Genomic DNA, 23,519 nt, shown 5'->3' on the forward strand with positions numbered 1-23,519 from the left:
CCAGCCGCCCACCCTCCTCCCTGCCGTGCGCCTCCAACTCAAGAACAGTTGAGGTATGGGAAGGGGTCCCAGTAAACATGAACAATAGTAACAAAGAAAATATAAACAATCAAAGAAACCAATCATAAAGACACATTGTTTTATTCACAATGTGCTAGTATCATATATATACGTCACTTTAAACATACATTGATCAGTGACTATTTTGTAGTGCCCCAAAGGTTGGGAAAGGGGGGAGGGTTTGTGATACGTGTGGGTAATAGGTGAAGGAAAAGAGGGTTTGCAGTGACAGTAAAATCGGCGAATTAGAGTATTTCTATGTAGTTACATATCAATGTACCCAGAAAAAAGACCAATAGGTTCATATAAATTCTTTGACAAAAATCATACTCCAAATGCACAACTAATGAAAGCAGTAGGGCGTGGAGTTGACTGCATAAAGCAAAGTGATGTCGACGTTTCGACCCTCGTTCGCAGATGTGGGTTTAAATCTTGCCGTGGGGTCTTCCTCAGGACTGGGGAGATGGGGGCATGTGACCACCGTGGTGGTGTGCAAAAGGACCCGTTAGGTGGATGGTAAGTATCAGCAGTAGATCAAGGTACCACAAGGAACTGCCTATGGTCGGGGGTCCGTAGAAGCATCAAAGGGGAAAGTAACTCCGACAGCCGTATTCCTTCGACTTTCGGCGTGGGGTAGTAGGCACTCGCGCTGTGGCGTCGAGTCCGTGGCAGGACGGTGTGAAGAATTAATCCGGAGCCGTTCACTGCTCGCCGAGGAAAAACCTTGATCTACTGCTGATACTTACCATCCACCTAACGGGTCCTTTTGCACACCACCACGGTGGTCACATGCCCCCATCTCCCCAGTCCTGAGGAAGACCCCACGGCAAGATTTAAACCCACATCTGCGAACGAGGGTCGAAACGTCGACATCACTTTGCTTTATGCAGTCAACTCCACGCCCTACTGCTTTCATTAGTTGTGCATTTGGAGTATGATTTTTGTCAAAGAATTTATATGAACCTATTGGTCTTTTTTCTGGGTACATTGATATGTAACTACATAGAAATACTCTAATTCGCCGATTTTACTGTCACTGCAAACCCTCTTTTCCTTCACCTATTACCCACACGTATCACAAACCCTCCCCCCTTTCCCAACCTTTGGGGCACTACAAAATAGTCACTGATCAATGTATGTTTAAAGTGACGTATATATATGATACTAGCACATTGTGAATAAAACAATGTGTCTTTATGATTGGTTTCTTTGATTGTTTATATTTTCTTTGTTACTATTGTTCATGTTTACTGGGACCCCTTCCCATACCTCAACTGATAACCCAGGTCCCTGTAAATTCTATCTGGGTAAAACCCCCCTCTTTATAGTCCAACTCAAGAACAGTAGCTTCCGCTCGAACCAGGGCCTCTTTATGCTGTCTTTGGGCCGCTGCACAAAATGAGATATCTACCCGCCGAATGGTGGGCTTCAAGGCCTCCCAAAGAGTCCCAGCCCCCAAGACTGAGCCCAAGTTAATGGCCATATATTGATCAAGGGCATCTTCCATTCGTTCCTTGTAGTCCTCCTTCTGAAGTTTCCAGACTGATAGGCACCATCGGAATGGCCCACAGACTCCCCCGGCTCGTATAGTAAGTGCCACTGGAGAGTGGTCAGAAAGTCCCTGTGGCAGAAGGTCCGCCACCGCCACTCTGCTGTCAAAGACCCATGGGATGAACAGATAATCTAGGCGAGAAAAGGGACCACGGACTGCCGAAAGATATATATAGCACTGCGTATTACCATGCATCCTGCGCCAGGGGTCGACACAATCAAGACTCATCACTAAGGAGTACTGTTTAGTAAGATGGGGAGCCTCAGATAAACATCAACCTCCATCTATCTCTGGCCACATCCATCACACTATTCCATTCCCCTCCCACCACCGCAAGGCCCTCGGGTATATCTGTCCACAGGGTCAGAATCTTTTCCGCCAACCCCCAGGAAAGAGGTGGGGGCCTAAACGCTCCCCAGTACAAAAATCTCACCCCCTACCATGCCCTGTACAAACAAGTATCTGCCCTGCAGATCTCGCCAAGTCTTAACATGTGTGTATGCAGTCCTACGGTGTATCAAAATAGCAACCCCTCTGGAACTCCTCACAAACCTGGAATGAAAGACCTGTGTAAATCCGAAGCACTGAAAGCATACTGCCTTGGTCCCCATGAGTTGGGTCTCCTGCAACAATAGTACATCTGCGTAGGCTCGCTTGGCTGATTTCAGAATAGCCCCCGTTTGATCTTGCCTGGTGCCCCTCTGACATTCCAGCTAAGAACATGAAGAAGACTAGGGGTCTCCTGTATACTAACAGACATTCCTACTCCGTGCAGATCCAATACAGTACAATGGCAGCAGCAATAATCTTCCACAAGACGTAACAGAGTCCAGAGCACAAGTAGACAGTGCAGCAACCCCACCAACCCCCCCCCCAAACACACCACACAACTCCCCCCACCATGTACCTCCAAAACAATAAAGTACCTGTTGCGGCAGGCAGAGCAGCCTGACCCCAACAGGAGGTCACACCGCTCACCCACCAACTGATCCCCACGTCACAGCCCATTGTCTAGTGGCCTTCTCTCCTTCTGTGGAGCCCCATTGGGAGACTGGCCAACCTACATGCCCCTTCGGCCTATAAACAATACTCGAATTTGGAAATTAGCATGGTATCAGTCCGATGACACGTGGCCGATAAACGGATTCCTCCCGGGCCGTGGGACCTGCAGACTGTGAAAGTCGCCTGGATTTGGAGTGTCTACCCCTTCTTCCCGTCAGCCCGTACTGATTTGGGGCAGGCCCACCTGAAGAGGAGTCGGATTCTCTTCCCAGGGGAGAGTGAGGACGCTCCTGCACAGTTTCCTCTGTCCAGTGAAATACCTCCTACGGTGTGTCAAAGAAGTGGGTGCGGGACCGGTATACTACACACAGCCTGGCCGGATAAAGTAGAGCATAAGGGAGCTTGAGTTCATGGATGCGGGCGTTGGCGGCTAGAAACGACTGCCGCCACTGCTGCACCAATTTAGTACAGTCTGGAAAAATTAAGATGCGTGAGTTATTGAACAGCAATAGCTCCTTAGCCCGGGCCTGTTTCAGGATGGTGTCCCTGTCGTAGTAATTGAGGAGCCTGGCGATGACAGCCCGCGGGCACCCTGAGTGTGGGGCTTCTGCCTCAGAGTCCTGTGTGCACGGTCCACCACAAAGCAAGTCCAGAGTTCCCCAGAAGGGAGCCAGCCCACGAGCCAGTCTCTAAGAAACCGCTCCATATTCCCCTTTTCGCAGTCCTGCAGAAAACCAACAAAGCGCAGGTTGTTGAGTTGCGCCCTCCCCTCCATGTCTTCCACTCTCAGTGCTAGGCCCCGTTGGTTAGTCTCTCGTGATGATACTTTGTGCTGCAGAGTGGCGACCACATCTTCCATACCCGAGATTCTTGTCTCTGTCTCTGAAATGCGGGCTACCGCATTCCTCAGGTCCTGGCATAGGAGCATTACATCAGAGCCGACCACCCCGATCTTGGCTTCCAATGCGTCTCTGGATTGCACAATGGGGGCCATGAGGGCTGCATTATCTGGTATAGCATTTTGAGACCCTCCTGGCAGCGCCGCCGGACCCCCTGGCCCGTGAATTTATCCATGGTACTCTATTTAGTTGAGCCACCGCCGGGCTTGTCTCTGGTCATAGTGCCCAATCACTGCCACCAACCCTTGCCAGAAAACCTCCAGGAGGTGACTATGTAGCCATTCCGATGGAGGTCGGGGTCCCACTCCCGGTGTCGTCTAGGTGGAGGCAGGCCAACCCCCAATCCCCTGGTGGTGCTACCCCCGAAGAGATCACAAATGGGGGGAATGAGAGGAGGGGGGAGATGAAGGAGCGGGAGGCACCCGCCGCAGCCGGGCCGCCCTCCCAGGCAGTGCGGCGGTACTCATGTGCTGGGTGCCTGATTAGTAGAAACGCCGGCTGTCCCAGGAGGGCCCCTCTCTACCAGGAGCTGACCAGGCCGGAGCTGAGGCACCAAGATGGCAGTCAGCTGGCCGCATCCCGCACTCCCAATGTCTCCACCACTCAGCACTGCGACCGGAGCAGGCCGCCGACAGAATCCGCTCCCCCGGCTGGGAACCGAAGAAACACCATTGTTGCAGGGTTAGCCCCGCATCGCAAGCCCTGCACCCCTACTGTGGCCTAGGCTGCGGCCGGGCAATGTGGCAAGGAAATGCGAGCGACGCCGCGGCTGAGGATACTGCTGCGTCGCACGCAGGCCGCCGCCGATCACCACACCTCCGCCTGCGAACCTCCACCGGCTCCAAAAATCAGCTCTGGGCTAGTCCTCAGCGGGAGATGTTAGTGGGGCAGCCTAGGGACCAAGTTAAAAGCTGAAGAGGCAGGATATAGTAAAGATTAATGTGAGGGTGGACGGAGCGCACTCAGCTCACATCCGCCATGCTGGCCTGCCAAGCCACGCCCCAATAGGATTTAATTTTGTTTTGGTGTTATTTTATTTATTAAAATGTATCTTATTTTTCAAAATTGGGTTGGGATTTTTCTTGTGTTGTGTTTTCACTTTATTAGTGTTTGCTGCATAAAAACTTTATACGGTGACTCTAAGTTTTAAAGCTTTTGCACCAAGCTACCAGATGGCTAAGCACAGGTTAATTCAGTGACTTTTGTGGTTCATGCTGTCAATGATTCTGGTTGTTGCTTGAGTAGCATTTCATACAACTCAAACAATAACCCTATTTCTTACAGTATTGTAACTCAGTATTTTAAACAGACATTCTACTCTCCTTCTAGAGAAGCAGGGTGATGACCTGTTCACATTCTTACTCAAAAATATTTTCTTCATTACAGCTTGAATCCAATATCATTCCTCCACACTGTTAGAAATTGGGTTTCCGGTTGGCAGAGGTACGCACCCTGTCCAAGCAGGAACCACAGTCCCAGTCAGGGTAAGGGTTTTCAAGATTAACTCAAAATGCAGTGCTTAGAAGCCATTACCTCCTCGTAAGTCTTCCTCACCACCTGAGTTACACAATGATCTTCAGCTCCGCAACAGAACCCTCAAAGTAATTTTACGCACCACTCCTCCCATTCCTCCTCAACACGGCCGGCCACGTGTACCCTTGACCCAGTACAAGAGGAAGCACAACCCACCCCACTTCCTGTTTTTTGTTCTGGCCTGGAGACTCTCTGAGCACGATTTTCAGGCAATTGGGGTGAGGTTATGTCTTAGCTGGCCCTAACGCCCAGGGTGGAGGCCCTGCAAAGCTGGCTCTTGTTGTACCCCACTTTTTTTACCTTATTCTACTGGGCTTTTTGGTGAAGGCTTGGCAGAGCAAGCTCATCGTGGAGGTTGGAAGCCCTGCTACAGCAGGCTAATTCTGAGGTGTGTGGGCCATGCATCATGGCCGGTGGTTGTGGCACTGCCCCAAAACCCGCCCCTTTTTTTCATAGAAAAGTCCAGACTATCCGAGGGATTGTTGACTTTCGTGGAGACTTGGGAAAGGTCTGTCTCCAACCACTGGATCCTGCGTATTGTCAGGGAGGGTTACTCGATTGTCTTCAACTCTCCACCCCCAGGATTCTTTGTCCACACTCTCTCACCATCACCTCCGCCAAAGCGGGAGGCACTTTTCGTGGGTTTTGGGGATCTTCTCTAGAAAGGGGCTATTCGTCCTGCTCTGGCCTGTAAAAGGGGTCAAGGGGTCTACTCCATTCTTTTTCTGGTAAGGAAGGTTTCCGGGGACTTCCGTCCTGTGCTGGATTTCAAAAAGGTGAACTTGTTTATCCTTCATGTTAAGTTTAAGATACTGTCTATGCAGGAGATCCTTCCCTTACAGGTTCAGGGGGATGTGGTTGTAGTGTAGGTCCTATAATAGGCTCTGCGCATTGGAATAATATACACTAGAGATTTGACATAGGACTAGGGTCAGTGTGTCTCTATCGAGTACATTCAACTAAATTGTGTGTGCCAGCTAACTCAGAGGTCACTAGAAACTTTCTCGAATGAACAACAAGAGATTAGTCTCTGACAACCGCATAAACATGACAACTTTGTTTCCCTTAGAGCCGGATCAATATCTTCAGAGTCGTGGAAACAATAGATAACTATTTCACTAAGTCTGTCGTGCATGCTTCGTTTCTAAAGAGTTGCATAGAAATAGAGAGACGGGCGTTCCAATAAAAGGGGTTTATTGAACAGTCTTATTTCTCATGCAGGAGATATGAACTGCTACAATCGTTAGACAATGTGCGAAGTATAATGCGTACAGCATAAACAGTAATATAAAATAATACTGTAATAGCATTGTCTGTTGCTATGACATATATAAAAATACATACATAAATAACACAGGCTAAAATACTCAACTGGTGCTTCTAAAATACGCCTACAACAGTGTACCTAACCTAGGTCTTCTACGGGGGAAGAAGTAAGTGCTGGTTTAGCCTAGGTTTAGTTTTGCCAAGAATTGTCAAAGGTTTCATCAAGGTTCTAATCAGCTCCATACCTTAGAATGAGCGAGGTTGGTATCTCTTTCCCTGGACTCGATTTCCCAACACCTTGCAAGGGGAGTCAGAAACACTGGAGCTGGATTCTCCGCAGGAGGATGACAGCGTCTGGTCAGTCTAGTCAGCTGGGGAGTTGGCTTCCTTCGATACTTGCTGTTGCGAGCTTCGTCGTGCAAGTAGGTAGTCGAACTGCACCGAACCACACTGTGCTTTGCCATAGCAAGAGAAGGTATATTTATACCTTGAAGGTGTTTAGAAATGCTGGTATTGACGTAAAAGTCGAGCATATGAACGTCATGAATGAACCCCTAAGGAATAGATGTTCATGCATAATAAATGAGTTTTTGGAGAAATCAATATCCAGGCAAGGGGAAGTCCCTAAAGCTTAAGAGTCTGGTTTTCCAAGAAATCGTTGTGACATAGATGAACGGATGTAAGTAGCCATGTCTATATTTGGGTAGCATAGACTATGCCTAAATATTGACTAGATTCATATGCCTATATAAGGGCAATGTGAAATGTACCTATATAAGGGCATGAATCGGGAAATTCATACGGAATCTAAATCGATACACAACATGGTATCTTCTTTGGATCTGCTTGATGCCTACCTCCAAGTGCCCATTCACCCTGCATTCCAGCAGTTCCTCCGGTTTTGTGTGGGCCCAGAGCATTTCCGATTGCAGGCACTGCCATTTGGTTTGTCCTCTGCCCTGATGGTCTTCATTAAAGTCCTGGCTCCCTTGGTTGGGCTCCTCCATAGGGAGGGAATTTGGGTATTCCCGTACCTTGATGACTGGCTAATATCTGCCTCTTCTTTTTCCAATCGACTCTTCAAGTCTAGAGTGTCTGTGAGATTCTGGAAAGGCACAGCTTTCTGATCAACCACAAAGATTTGCATCTGGTTCCCACCCAGGAGTTAGTGTTTATTAGGGGTCACCTGGATATGGTCAAGGGGCTGGTGTTTTTGCCAGCCGTGAGGAGGGCAACCTTGAGGAGGGGCCTGGGTTGTCTGCTGGCCTTGGATTCTGCCCCGGTGCATGAGTGGTTGAGGTTGCAGGGTTTGATGTCAGCAGCAATAAGTGTACTGCTGTGGGCTCATTTGCATCTGTACCCGTTGGTAAACCATCTCCTGTCCCATTGGTCCTCTTGTTCCGCTGCTTACGATCAGCCAGTGGTAGTGTCCCCTCAGATTCAGATCGCCCTGGGTTGGTGGATGGGGGAATCCAATCTGACCCGGGGTCTTCCTTTTTAGATGTCTTCCTCATGGGTGGTGATGACAGATGCCAGCCAGTTGGGCTGGGGGTTGACGTTGGATTCCTGGTCTGTGCAGGGTCTCTAGGATCGCCTGCATGCTGGTTGCTAACCCAACTTCAAGGAGGAGCTGAAGGCAGTTCAGATGACTTATCTGGAGTTTGCATCAGCCATTCAGGGGCATCATGTTCTAGTCCGGATGGACAGTCAGGTGGTGATGGGTTACCTCAATCACCAGGGGGGCTGCAGGGTTTTGTCCCTGTGGCTCCGGGTTCAGGAAATTCTCACCTGAGCAGAAAGCTCTGTGTTGTCTCTGATGGCAGTATATCTCCCAGGGAGAGAAAATTGTGTGGCAAATCACCTGAGCAGGGTTTTTCCCCCTATGTCTTCGATTTCACTGTCTGGGGAGGTGTTCCTTGTATTGCAAATGCAGTTTGGGTGTCCGACAGTGGACTTGCTTGCGGCCAAGGGCAATGCTCAGCTGCCCCACTTCTGCACGATTATTTCCTGTCCAGAGGCATGGCGGGTGGATGCGATGTCATTCAAGTGGCCAGACATCCTGCTTTACGCATTTCCGATGATCCATTTGATTGCCCAGGTTCTGTGCAAGGTATTTGTTCTGTTGATTGTGCTGGGCTGAGCTCACCGCTCGTTGTATAATCTTCTGAGGGAGCTGGCCATTCAGGAGTGTTGGATGATTCCTAATCTTCCTTATACGCTGAGGGGTTTGTGTCTTCCTGCGGGGTTTGTGGGTTGGCTCCATCTTCAGGCCTTGATCTTGAGAGGGTGAGCCTCTTGTTCTGTGGCTAGATGAGGAAATGGTTGATTTTCTTTAGGGTTCCAGATATCTGGCAACTCTTCAATCTTATTCCCGACATTCGGGGTCCTTTTCTAGGTGGTGTGTTTCTAAAGGCCTAGAGTCTGGTTCAGTGGACCCGTCCTGGGTGCTGAATTTTCTGTTGGATAGCTTTACGTTGGGCCTAGCTCTTTCTATATTTCGGGCTCAGTAGACGGCTTTGCGGGCGTTCTGCAGTCCTCATTTGGATTGGCTGGATCCATTGGTGGCCCGGTTGATACGAAGTTGTTTTCTTCAACGTCCTAGAATGATTTGTCCTGCCCCAGCCTGGGGTCTCCTGTTGGTGTTACAGGCCCTTCAGGTGGATCCTTTTAAGCCGTTGGGTTCTGTGGACAATAAATTCTTGACCATGAAGGTGGTGATTCTGATGGCCATTGTGTCAGCTGCTCAGATTGGAGAGTTGGGGTCATTTTTGTGGTCTCCTCCTTTCTTGCGTGTCTTGCCGGATTGTGCTGTCCTTTGCCCGACCCTAAGTTCTTGCCCAAGGTCCCCTCAGTTGCCAACTATTCCAGGGAGGTCATTCTGCTGACTTTCTCCCCGGTGCCTGAGTCTGGGGTAGAAGCTGATCTCTCCCTTATGGAAGTCCGGCCGGCAGTGTTGGTTTATCTGGAGCGGACTTTGGCTTTTTGCAAGTGTGATAGTCTGTCACATTTGGCCCAGTTAGATCGGGTCATAAGCCTTCTCTTTCTACCCTGTGTAGATGGATTAAGCAGACAATCCTTCTGGCCTATGGTTCTCAGTGGTCGGAGGTGCCGGCCTGGATCCAGGGTCTGTCTACCTGGGGTATTTCTGTCTCCTGGGTCTCTTTTAAGGGGGTATTTATTGTGAATATCTGTAGGGACTCTACGTGGACCTCTCCACACATGTTCATGTACCACGATTGTGTGGTGTTGGGTGGTTCCTGCTTCTGGGGGTTTTGCTGAGGCTGTTCTACACGCTAGCCCTGCCTGCACTTGACTGCCACTCCTTCTGTTGGGTGTCTGTTTATTTTTTTCCTCAGGTTTGCTGTTTGGATTAAATCGTGGTATTTGCCTCAGCCTTTGGCATATAGTTTCTTGTTGGTAACCATGAAGCTGCTTGGCTTTGGGATATGCTCACTGTGTGACTCAGGCAGTGAGGAAGACTTACAAGGAGGTAATGCCCCAGTTACTTACCAGTAATATTTATTACTCTGAGTATAGTCTTCCTCGCCATATGAGTTCCCATCCCTCCCTCCCTGTTTGACTATCGATTTCATGTGGTTGCTTGCTGCATTGGTAGTTGTACAGTAAGTGGGGTTGGTCATGCCTCCTCTTATACTGGGGCAAGGGTGAAATGGTTGGCCATGTTGGGGAGGGATGGGAGGACTGGAGCGTAAAACTGCTTGGAGGGTTCTGTTATGAAGCTGAAGCTCACTGCGTAACCCATGTGGTTAGGAAGACTATAGGCAGAGTAATGAAGATTACCAGCAAGTAACCGGGTCAAGAACTCCAACTGGGGCCATCTAGTAGTGCTTGACTGGGGCAACCCCAAAAGTTCAGTCCGAACGTGATGGCGAATGGGCCAGAGACAGGAGTCATGCAGACCCTCTGACAGTACCTTGGATACGTCAATGCTTGGGACAATGCAATGCTCAATAGAGAGGATGCATTCCAGGTGCAGGTGATGTGTCGGTTCTGCAGGAAGTGCAAGGTCGTTGAGGCATCGGCACTCGGGAGTGATGCACTGTGCAAAGTAGGTGATGCCCCAGTTGCGGGTTCGAGGCTTTGGTTAGCAAAGACAGTGCAGTGCCAGGGATGTATCAATGTTAAGAGTGCAGTGAGTCGAATTTGTGGTGTTGTAGTTAAACTACTGGGCTGAGGGCGATGCGCCTGTCGACAGCCACACAGAGCCAGTAATGCATCTGAGCCGGAATGGTGCACCACAGATTCTGGTGATGTGATGTCTGAGACTCACGCAAAAGCAGTTCTTCAGAGGTGCTGCGGCAAAGTCAGGGCTTTGTTGAAAGGCAAGGTCAAGGTCATTACGTTGCAGGCTCGGTGAGCATTGTCCATGGATTCAGTGCAGGCAGCGTCAGTTTTGCCTGGATGTACAGGATCCAAAATGACGTTTCATAGTCATAGCCACGGATTGGATTACGAGCAGGGCCCAGCCAGACCATGATGTGCTCTGGCCCCCCAACTGAAAACCCACACCTTTCTGTATCTGTTATTTGATAATACTATGGTTATGCTTGATATTTGTGACAGTGCACATGATCTGCCGCCTCAACTCTGCCTGCATTACTAATACTGAAACTGAAAGAACCGTTGCTGTCTCTAGAGTAAGAGTGAGGTAAGGAGACAGACAGAGGGAAGGGGGGCTGGGCACAGGCTGTCATGCACACCCTGGTGCACTGAATGATGCTAATATGATTTATGAATCATAAGAAATGCCTCTCCTGAAGCATCACAACCATCAGTGAGGGCACTGTATGCAGGCAACAGGTTGACATCCAGCATGATCACACTGCTTCTGGGCGGCCTCCCTTATCCATCCAGCAAAGATGGTAGAGGAGGCATCATGTTTTAAAGCATGGTCAAAATTGCCCAGAGCCCACACAGGGGGCCACCTGATCTGTGGTCGGGACAGTCCCAGTGCATTAATTTTCTATGTAACAGCTGTGTTTTTTTAACCGCACATCTAAAACAAAACAGATCAAATAAAATACTGTCACTTGACCCTCTGTTGTAAAGCCATTATAAGGGTTAACATGTTGGGCTGCTTATGTGCACTATGTATCTATTAAAGGTGCAAGACATGTGCACATTGTGTTTCAGTCTGTAGACAGGCTCATTAAAGAGCCAGAACTACAAGACTGCAGTGGAAGAACAGTGTACATGTACACTTGCCTTATGAAACCCTCACTCACTCTGCTGATCTCACATAAATAGAATACTTCAACCAACTCTGCCATAAAACAGTTAGGCACACAACTTTGACAGCAGTAGGATCCCAGTCAGGCTGGTGGGTTGGGGTCTTAGCCTGAGCTCAATTTGTTATACCAGCTTGAGCAAGAGCCACACTTGATATCTTTTAAATTGACTTCCCTATCTCACACAGAACTTCAGTACAGCTTTCTCTAGAGACATCAGATATAGACACTTACACAGAAAAATATGGACAGCCATACACACATACATAAAGCCATCTGTGTAGAGAGAAGAGAACCACAAACATAAAGGTATCCGATCACACAGATCAACATGCAGCATATGCATGTTCGGGACTACTTCTCCTGTAGAACCAACGACGCTCATATCCTGGACTCTGAAAGCCTGCACTTCACAATCCAGTTAGCGCCGACTAGCTCATTGTCAGGCCTCCTAGTTTATCGTCCCCTGGCCATTCTGGCCCTTTTGCTAGCGCTCTCCTATAGTACATAGCGTCTCAGGCCCACTCCACACCTAACTTCTCGATACTAGGAGACCTCAACATCCATTTCGATGACCCCCTAGATACAGGGGCAGTCGACTTGATCTCAGAACTGGCTGCCTACGGTCTCCACCTTACCAACCCCGGAGCCACACACATTAAAGGCCACCTGCTTGACCCGGTGTTTACCAACTTCCCCACCCTTCAAGCCAAAGAGCCCCTCCCCCTTCTGTGGACGGACCACTTCATGGTCCCTCTTTGCCTGCCAGGAGCCTTCAAGAAACCCCACAAACCCACGACCTATACCAGGGACAGGGCATGGTCCAGACTTTCCGCAGAGGAATGGGCCATAACCCTGAACTCTACTACCCCTACCTCTTCGGAAGATCCGGTCATCGCAGATAGGAAATTCAGGGAGTGGATCTCCACGTCACTTGACTCCATCCTCCTCATAAAAACCTGTGAGGACAAAAACGGGAAACTAGGATCAGCCCCATGGTACACCCCGGAACTTCGGACTCTTCGCAAAGACTGCAAAAAAGCAGAGCGACTATGGAGGAAAGACTGGCTGCACGCCAGCAAGGAAGCCTATCAGAGGTCGGTGAGAATCTACAAGTCAACTCTGAAGATCACTAAAGCCTCTAACTACGACACTAGAATAAAAAACTCCACCAACTCGGCGAGAGAATCCTTTCTCATCGCCAAAGAGCTCTTGAAAATACCAGCTCCCCCCACCTCCAACTCACCCCCTGCGGACAGAAGTGACGAACTGGCAACCTACTTCAACTCCAAAATCGCCCGTATCCTAGTCTCCCTCCCCCCTCCCTGCCTGCCGAACCTCATGGACAATGATGCATCTACCAACCTCACAGGAAACAACATGCATCCTCAGCTTACCGCTTTCAGGGCAGTAACACGGGACGAAGTAGGCACAACCATGGCCAAAATGAAAAGCGGCTCCCCGCTGGATCCCGCCCCCATTAGATTCCTGAAAACAGTAGCCCCTGTCATCGTGCACACGAACACGGAGCTGATAAACATCTCGCTCTCCCAAGGCTCTGTCCCCCCTAGCTGGAAGAGTGCAGTAGTCAAGGCACTTCTAAAAAAACCTCATCTGGACCCCGGCGACATGGCGAACTACCGACCAATCTCACTCCTCCCGTGCGTCAGCAAAATGGCCGAGAAACTGGTCAATGGGCAACTGTCACAGTTTCTAGAATCGAACAACCTTCTGCGGCAGTCCCAAACTGGGTTCCGCCCGGGCCACGGCACAGATACCGCCCTTCTCGCTGTCATCGAGGAGGCTAGGTGCATTTTGGATTCAGGAGGGTCAGTGGCAGTGATCCTCCTGGACCTCAGCGCAGCCTTTGACACGGTTAACCACCGTCTCCTTCTACATCGGCTGGCCGTGGCATGGATCGCAGGCTCCGCGCTCTCATGGATAGAATCCTTCCTTTTAGGGCGCTCGTTCCAGGTATGGGATGGCAACTCCCACTCTGCCTCCCTCCCCCTCTTGAGCGGAGTCCCCCAGGGGTCCTCATTAAGCCCCACTTTGTTTAATGCCTACATGGCCCCCCTCGAGGATGTCGTCGCCCCCTTCGGGATCAAGATAGTGAGTTATGCGTATAACACACAATTGGTCGTTTCACTCTCACATCTTGCCAACCACCCAGACAATCTACCGAACTGCCTCCAGGAAATTCACCACTGGATGTGCGAGTCATCGCTCAAGCTAAACGGATCAAAGACAGAGGTCATGCTTTTGGGCAAGCAATGGACTTCCATCCCCCCATCGGTCTGGCCAGTTTTTTTCTGGGAAGTACCCACCCCGAAACAAGAAATTAAGACCTTAGGAGTCTGGCTGGAACCCGAGCTGTCTTTGAAAACTCAAGCAGCCAAAACAGCAGGCATCTGTTTTGGTCTCATGCGCTCCATCCGCAGGATCCTCCCACTACTTCTACCCCTATCTAGGAAACTCCTGGTCCAAGGTCTGATCCTTGCGCGGCTAGACTACAGTAACATGGTCTATCTGGGAGCTCCTGAAGCCACCATGGCGAAACTTCAGCGTACGCAAAACGCAGCTGCCCGGCTCCTTATGAATCTCCCCTCCAGAGTCTCAGCCAGACCAGCGATTAAGGCCCTTCACTGGCTCCCAATACGACAAAGGGTAGAATTTAAGGCCATGTGCACCGCACACAAACTTCTCAATGGTCTTGGCCCTGCTATCCTGAGAGACCTGGTTACCCCTTACAAGGCCCCCAGGTCCCTACGCTCGGACAATGAGTGTCTGGCCAACGTCCCTAGATTTAGGAAGGCACGCTTTGGCGGCCAACACTTTTCTGTAAAAGCGTCCTCAGGATGGAACTCACTTCCTCGCCCCCTGCGACTTGAACCCAGCCATCTCCTTTTCCGAAAAAAATTGAAAACGCTGCTGTTCCCAAAATAAGGTCCCCTGTCCCCTCTGGTCTCAACAATTGCTATAGCGCGGGGATGCCTCCGGTTCACCAGGCGCTCTATAAATCGCTAAATAAATAAATAAAATATATAGTCACAAATACCATCCATGCAGACGGACTAACAGATACAGGTCCTATGCACACCTGCCAACAGTCTGATCAATGTGTAAGCATGTGGCTATGTTGAATGCCTCTGGTAGCAATTTCTTGTGGAACTGGAAGTGGTATTTAAAAACCTTCATTAGTTATTGTTTCTAAAGGATGGAGCCATTGTTTTGAAAGAATGCACTACTGATAAAGGGGAGTGCTGGTTTAAAGTTAGAGGTCTGTTTGTCTGTCTATACATTTCGATCTTAAAAACACCTAGAGATGAAATCTCTTCTCTGTTAAAATCTAATAAATGTCATGGATGGGGGGGTGCAGTGTTTCCTGTCAATGAGATAAGGTATTTATGCTTGCTGCTGATCAACAAATATATAGACACTCATGCTCACAAGCATGCAGACACACAGGCTCCATGTGCACAGGCCAATCAATCAATCAATCAATGACACTTGTAAAGCGCGCTACATACCCGTAGGGTCTCAAGGCGCTGGGGGGGGAGGGGGGGGGCCGCTACTGCTCGAACAGCCAGGTCTTCAGCTTCTTCCTGAAGGAGAGGTGGTCTTGGGTCAGGCGCAGGTCGGTCGGGAGGGAGTTCCAGGCCATTACCCATATATACTATTTTGTTCTGCAGAAGGCTCTGATATCACCATGTGCACATCTACCAATGGACATTAAGCATGTACACATCAGCCTGTGCTCACTTCTTCACATCACGCTATGTCTGCAATGTATACCAGTCTGTGCCCCTTACTGTCAATCACCCTGTCCTCCTAAATGCAGACCATTCCTTGCTCCCATTGTACATCAGCTTTCACTTTCCTGGGTTGAAGCACGCTATCCTTCACTTCCATCTTGCAGAATACCGGTTAGTCTTTTGCTGCATATTATCATTTTAAAAACAATTATTTTTATTAACCATTAATGAGTTCGACAAGGAGTATTACATATATGAGAGTTGTACGACAACAAAGAGCTGACAACAGTTTGTTACAGAGCACCTTTCAAAGACACAAGGCAAGTTACAGTATTTACGGTGATGTTGGTTCATCATGGGGGGCCAAGCAGGTGCAACACAAATATTTCCCCGATAGGCACTCCATTTGCCCCATTTGGCAGACTGTTGGACTTGGCCCTTTTTGCAGGGTCATCCCTTAACTTGTTGCCTTCCTCCTGTATTTTGTCTGACCTGTGTTTGTTGGATTTATGACTCTGGGCACTTTACCACTGCTGATCAGTGCTAAAGTGGTTATGATCTCCCTATTGTAAATTGTTGTATGGATTAGTGATTACATGATTGGTTGGCTTGGTTTACTTATCAGACCCTAGTATAGTGCACTGAGTGTGCCCAGGGCTTGTGGACCAAATGCTGCTAGTGAGCTTGCAGTACTGGTTTTGCCACCCACAGAAGCAGCCTGTAAAAGTGTGTCTAAGGCCTGTCATTGCAGAGCCTGTGTGCAGTCTGGTACTGTCATGCTGACTGGGCAAGTGCACCCACTTGCCAGTCCATAAACCTTCCCTTTTCTTCATATCGGACACCCCTATGGTAGGCCCAAGGGCAGGGTGCATTGTAAGTATAAGGTAGGACATGCCCTGGTGTGTGTCCTAGTAGTGAATTACAGCCATTTTCGTTTCTCACTATTGCAAGGTTACCTGTTCTCCATAGGCCAGAATGGGCAGTTATATTATTACATTTTATAATCCTAACTGACTCAGGAAATATGGTGAAAATTCGAGTTTAGTATGCCTGAACTCAGAATGATAAAATAATTTTTTTAGTGAATTTGGTTTTAACATTCTGTGTTTGAAAATACCACTTTTAGAAAGTAGGTATTTTCTTGTCTAACTATCCAAACCTGCCACTGCTAGGTTGTGTATTCCTAGTCTGGAGTTTGAGTGACAGGGCTGGGGGATTCCAAGAGACAGGATGAGTCAGCCCAGTGGTGAATAGAGAGATCTGCATCTAGGTGGGAGGTAGGAGTTGCACCTGGGACCTGAATAGGACTGTGCCTGCCCCCCAGAGTACTGGCTCCACCCCCTGTGGTGCGTCTGATGTTTCTGCCCTGCACTGTGAAAGGAAAGAAAGAGTCATGTAAACAGAGTGCTCCAGAACTGGTTTGAACTAGGCAAAGGCCCCTCTGCCTTCAGAGGATAGAGGATTTTGGGGTATAAATATTGGGACCCTGATCCCAAGAAATTAGATTACTTTTGGACAACAAGAAGAAAACTTTGCTAAGGAGTGGAACAAGAAGACACTGAGGAGAGACTATCCCTAAGCTCAAGTGCTGCTTGGGGGATTGGCCTGCAGTGGTTGCCGGACTGCCAAAGAAAGGAGAAAGAACGTTGTGTGCTTTACTTTCAACTTGTGAAGGATCTCCAAGGGCTTGGAACAGAGCTTGCCTCCTGCTGAAGTCTCAGGGACAACAGACTTCAAACCCCAGCTCCACAGAGTTCTTTGGAATGCCTGCTGCTGTGTTTGGGCCTTCTGAGGGACTGCGTGTCGCAAGGAGCTGGAAGCGCGACTCAAGAGTAAGAAGCGTGTCGCCGTCGCAGCCGCTGCCGTTGCAACTCCGAAGGAGGGTGTCGCCGCTGTAGCTGACGCATTGCACCGCATCGAGAGAAGCATCTCACAATGAAGAGGAAGCGTGTCGCCATCGCAGCCGCTGCTGTCGCAACTCCAAAGGAGGGTGTCGCCGCTGTAGCTGACGCATTGCACCACGTCGAGAGAAGTGTCACGCAACGGGGAAGAAGCATGTCGCCATCTCTGATGTTGCCACCGCTTCATGAATGTCGCCGCTGTAGCTATCGTATTGCACCGCATCAAGAAAAGTGTCTTGCATCCATGGAGAAGTGCACCGCTGTTGGAGCTGCTGCCATCACATCTTGGATGTCGCTGCTGTAGTTGTCGCATTGTGCGAAAGCCCCTTGCAATGTCGGAGAAGAGTGTCACAGCCAAGGCTGTTGCTGTCGCATCGCTGAACAAGGGTGTCGCCGCTGCAGTTGGCGCATCGAGCCGAGACTTGTTGCATCATCGGAGAAGCGAGCCACATCTGGAAGATCTTCATGTCTTTTATTTCTTTGCACCTGAACTTTGCCGCATTTCCATCGATGCCACACTGTTTGTTGTGGAAGCACCCGCATCGAAAGGTACATTGACTTAAAGTATTGCATCCTAAGAACTGAACTGAACTAAGCTAAAACTACCATTTTAAGTATAGTACTGTGGATTTTTGTCGTTTGTGGTCTTGTGTTAAGTCTATATAAAGAATAATTATTTTTAATATACAACTGTGTAGTGTCCATCTGTAGTGTTGTCACTGGGTTACTGTTTGTGGTCACAAATGCTTTACACACTGCCTCTGAGATAAGCCTGTCTGCTCGTGCCAAGCTCCCAAGGGGGTGAATAGGGGTTATTTTAGGAGTGTACCCCCTTAACCTGACTAGAGACAAGGGTCCCTATTTGTAACAAGTACCAATCTGTGCCAATTAGAGACCCCCAAATCTAACACAGACCATTTATGGGGGCAGTCACATGCAAAATACACTGTTTTGACCATTCACCAGTCCATATCCGCTTTCCAAGCCTCAAGTTTTGGCGACACTGCTGCCCCCCACAACTGCACTATATTTTTGTTGGTCACCATTAGACCCAGAGTGACCCATAATTTGTCTTTACTGTTGAGGTCCATGGGTTCCAACACATTTAAGAGGCATCTTTTTGCTTCGGGCCTAATTACGGTTTCTAACACCTCACCCATACAGTTATGTATCTTCTTCCAGTATTTCTGAACACCCCCACATTCCATATTATGTGCATAAAGGTGCCCACTGGGCAACACTGTCTTTGCATTGTCCCTCAGTCACCCTTCCCATTTGCGCTAGTCTGGGTCCAGATACGTATACTCTATGTAAAATTTTGAGTTGGACGAGATATAACCTAGACCAGATCGCAACTTCCTGTGGGGAAGCCACCACCTCCTGCCACTCCTCGTCATCCAGCTCCAGCCCATATCCCTCCCAGTGCTCTCGTATCGTTCCTAGGGGATCGGCAGTGTTATTAATTAACTTTTTGTAAGTCAGGGCTATTGCTTTTTTTGGAAGGTAGCCATCTTATAGTCTGTCCTCAAATGGAGAGGATTCCGGACGGGAGGTCACCTCTGGAATATTTGGCTGGAGGGCATGCCAGACCTGTAGGTATCTAAAATACTTGGTGTCGGCTAGCTCATGTATGTGCTGGAGTGATGTTAATGACACCACCTCACACTTTTCCCTTAGGTCCCCAAACTTCGAAATCACAATGAGATTCCATTTGTCAAACCCCCTTGAGGTCAACAGGGTGCCCAGCTGTTCTGAGTCCCATAGGGGAGTTGCTAGAGTGAGTTTCTGGTCCCACCCCAGGCTTCGGTTCGCTGCATGCCAAACCTGAACTGAGTGCTTTGTTGGTCCTGTTAGGGGATTCCGTCGGGGTCTAGAATAAATCACCTTGTAGTGGTTTCTGCCAGGGAGTAGCCATTTATCCATTCTGTGGGTCGTCCATGAGGCAATAGGTACAATGATTGATGGCGGCCAGGTGGGCAGCCCCATAGTACTTTTTGATGTCCAGAAGCCTAAGTCCCCCGCCATACCAACCAAGTACAAGTTTGTGCTAAGCTGTTGGGGTCTACCATCCCACAGCAGTTCTCTCTGCAGGCTCTCTATCTCCTTGAAATATTTCACTGGGACCAGATCTGGGGAGTTCTGCAAGACATAGAGGAAGCACGGTAACAACATCATTTTAAAAACTGCTACTCTTCCCAGCAATGAAACTGGCAGTGCCTTCAAGTTCACGACATCTTGATTCAGTCTCTGCAATGGGGGAAGTAGATTGCATCCGTATCGATGTTTGGGGTCTGAGGTAATGAAGACTCCCAGATACTTGAAGCCCACTTTTGTTATTTGAATAGGACAACCCCTGAGTGGAGAGGGAGGGTCCACATGAAGAACATACAGCTGGGACTTGCTCCAGTTAATCGTGTACCATGAGTTTTACCCAAAGTTTGTGAAGATATGGAGCACTATAAGAAACAATTTTTCTGGGGAGGCTAGGTACAGAAGAGGTATGAGATGAGGTTTTCCCATCCCTCCATCCACCTGAGTCCCCTAATCATTGGATCCCTACAGATCCATGCCGCTAACAGCTCTAGGGAGGGAGTGAAGAGTAAGGGCGAAAGCGGACAGTCCTGATGGGTCCCACTAACCAGAGCAAATACCCCTGATTTACTATTGTTGACCACAACCTGATGCATATCATCTCTGAGGCTTTGTTACACACCACACTATGCTCACCTGATATACATAGCTTTTGCCCCTTGCTCTTGAGTGTACTCATGTTCTTCCATATCATTATGTGAGAAATTGCACCAGTCTGATCTTTCTTGGATTTCTGGTGCTTGTTGCAGGGTAATTTTAAGGCATGGGCAAATTGGCTGATTGCACCACAAGACCTCCAGCATCCAAAGGGCCCCTGGTAAAGTGATCAAGATAGCCAGAAGGACAGATTTGAGTTTGTCTGATGGGCATGCACGCTTCAGAGAATCTTAAACCACATACCTTACTGCCCCATCTAACCCTCATGCTCCAGGTAATTTGTGGTAATTAAGTTAAAGAATAAACTTTCTGTCCTATGTCTCTCTTTCAATCATCATATCACCTCTTCTGTCTCATCACTCTCTCTTTACTCCTCTACCAAACCCTAAATTATGAACCTCTGTACAAAGTCACTGTGTCAATGAATCAAAGAGCACCCTTTGACGTGTATAGGTGGGGCCTAGCTCCGCTCTCCCAAGTGTGTCCCACCTAGCTCACACAAATGCAGCAATACACAAATCTGTCTGGGAAGATTCCTCTACCACCTCATGTCTTTACCATACATTCCCGGGTCTTCCAAAAGAGAACCTAAGGTCCTCAATTACAGACAAACCTGTACTCACTGTCCAGCACAGTTACCTATATGTATCGTGCCTCCACAGGGACGCATACACCCAGCACACACATTCACCATGTATACACTGCACAACACTATTTCCTTCATGTACTGTACTTCTTGTGGGTACACATACACCCAGTACATGCACTCCATCCTCATGTACTGTTCTCCTCGCAGGTACACACACACACCCAGCACATACACTCACCATGCATGCATTTCTCAGGGTTGCCCAATCCCTTCATTGTACCCTTCCCCGGCACACATACACCCAGAGCCGAGTGACAACTCATGTGCTGCATAGCACTTCCACATCTACCTGAGGGGTGAGTTAAGCACACAACTGCGGAACTTTTAAAAAGGTGAATGAACCTGTCGGCCTCATTCCAGTGACAGGGTAAAAGGTACCTGTTCACTACTGCTGATCACTACACAGTAAACTGCCACCATTGCATTGGGCTGCTTAACTCCTGGTGAAGGTGGTATCCTTCCACCACTATGAGGGTAGCGCTGTGGAAACCCCAAGTCCAACAAGACCCCCATCCGTGAGATAGGCTTATTTCATGGCATGCATGTGTGATCTGTGTTTGCCTATGACAGCAAAAATCAGCAGTTGGGATTCGGACAACAGTACAGTTGGGCACTCCGAGTAGGGGTACAAGTCTATTACCATGCAGAGGACTTTTCTGTCCCAACCATTTGCTTTTCAGAAATGATGCAAAATGTTTTTCCGGCATTTTGTGTTAATTTTAGCATGAAATGCTTCCTTACATTAATTTTTAGGGCCCATTTGACACTAAAAAAGTTAATAATTTCATGTCACATGAACAGCCACTGATATTCTATTATTTTACATTGTTACCGTGCTCCCACAATCACATTTTGGAATAAATGAAAACTGAATATGCAGCATGGTGCAATACTGCAATCATGGCATTTTGTGCATAGGAAATGCAGGAAAATGTGTGCGATTATGCCACTTCAAACTAAATTATACCCATGCCTACCTTTTACCCAAAATGATAAAATGAGGACCCCTGAGTTACTTAACAGCATACATTGCCATCAGTATCAAGAGATACCTCTGGGAGTCGTTGTGTACTTTCCAAAACATATTTTCTATACTGACCTTGTTGAGATACTCCAGCTACAAGCTCTGAAACAGAGACGGCTCACATCTTAGGGGTTCATGAAGTGAATCATTTAGACTTGCTCCAATTTTACATAATAGTCCAAAGTTGTGCAGAACTGCTTTAGCACCACAGTACCAGACACACATAGTGACATGAAAAAACCAAACCGCCTGTTTGAATGATCGGCAGGCTATGCTCAGTCTATCAAACATGCACTATTTGTGTTGTATAGATTGCTGACACACTTGCAATCTGTTAGTGATCTGTGGTCTGAAAACATAGCCTACAGCTTTCTGTATGCCATTGATTGAAAGCAAATTACAGGCCCTACATCACACTTACAATGTGATTACACAATCAAGCACCATGCAGTTCAAGCCACTAGGTGGTTTAGTGTTTTATACACCTTGGCACTGTCAATCACTTTGCAGGGATTTAGGGCCTCCCACACGGTGGCAAGAGAAACCCAGGGGCCTATTTACAACAGGATCACCTCCAGAATGTCCCTATTAGCGACGTTCTGTTGGTGATATGTCCGTCTCCATATTTATAACTCAGCGTTAAGCCACTTTTTTGTGACTTACAGCTGCTTTGAAAATAAGGTCTGTCGGAAATGGGGGTCTCTAGTTGGCAGAGATTTGCACCTTTGTCCAAGTAAGGACCCTTCGTCCTAGTCAGGGTAAGGGGGATACACTTCTAAAATAACTCCTGCTTACCCTTTTGGTATCTTGGCAGGAGCAGATAGGCTTATCTCAGAGGCAGTGTGTAAAGCATTTGTCCATGCATACAGTAACAAAGTGAAAACACTACAAATGGACACCACACCAGTTTGGTAAAATAAGCAAACTTTATCTAAACCAACAAGACCAAAACTGACAAAAATTCAATATACAATACTTTTAAAAAATAGTTACTGTGTAAAATAACCTTTAAATTGCAGGAAAAACTGACTCTGTAGCTCCGTCCGGGGCTACCACCATACTGAATATGACAGTCTAACAATTCCGGCCAACGGCGTCGATACGGGTTACCTAAAGCGTCGACAGACTCGGAGACAGTACCTTTTGTTTTTCCGGCTGACACAATGGTACAAGCCGATCTGGGGTAACTGTTGCGGGTGCAAGGTGAGATGGAAGCGTTGCAGTGTGCAGTGTCCTCACGGCTCGGTACAGGCAGCGGCTAGTTGACAGAGTCGGTGAGACCAAGGCTTGCGTTTCAGCGTGAGACTGTGCTCGATGTGGTGCTGGCAGGTCATGATGCGGCGACGGAGCCGGTCGATGTTCGAGTCGGGCAGCAACATCAGTGCATCGTGTAGTGAAGCGGTGCAGAGTGCGTTGTATTGCAAAACGAGGAGGTGCTCTCTACAGTGCCTTCAGGACATGGAATCCTGCGACAGACTCAATGACAGAGTCGGTTACCCTTTTCTTCTCCAGGTAATTGAAACCAGCGGTTCCAGAGACTGTGCCTAGAAGCTTGGTGAGACCTATGATACAGCTGGCAAGCTCAACTTCAAGCCCTTGAAGATCTTCCTCAAACAGGAGACACAAGTCAAGTCAAGTCAATAAATTTATATAGCGCGCTACATACCCAGAGGGTCTCAAGGCGCTTGAAGAAGGGTGGGGAATTACTTGTCAAATATCCACGTTTTAAGTTGCTTTCTGAATGCTAGGTGGTTCTGAGTAAGGCGAAGGTGAGTGGGAAGTGAGTTCCAGGTTCTAGCTGCTAGGTAGTAGAAGGATCTACCTCCCATGGTGGTTTGTTGATGCGAGGTACAGTGGCAAGGGCTTGGTTGGAGGATCGTA

This window comes from Lissotriton vulgaris, chromosome 7 (genome assembly GCF_964263255.1).
Source record: "Lissotriton vulgaris chromosome 7, aLisVul1.2, whole genome shotgun sequence".
Taxonomy (NCBI): Eukaryota; Metazoa; Chordata; class Amphibia; order Caudata; family Salamandridae; genus Lissotriton; species Lissotriton vulgaris.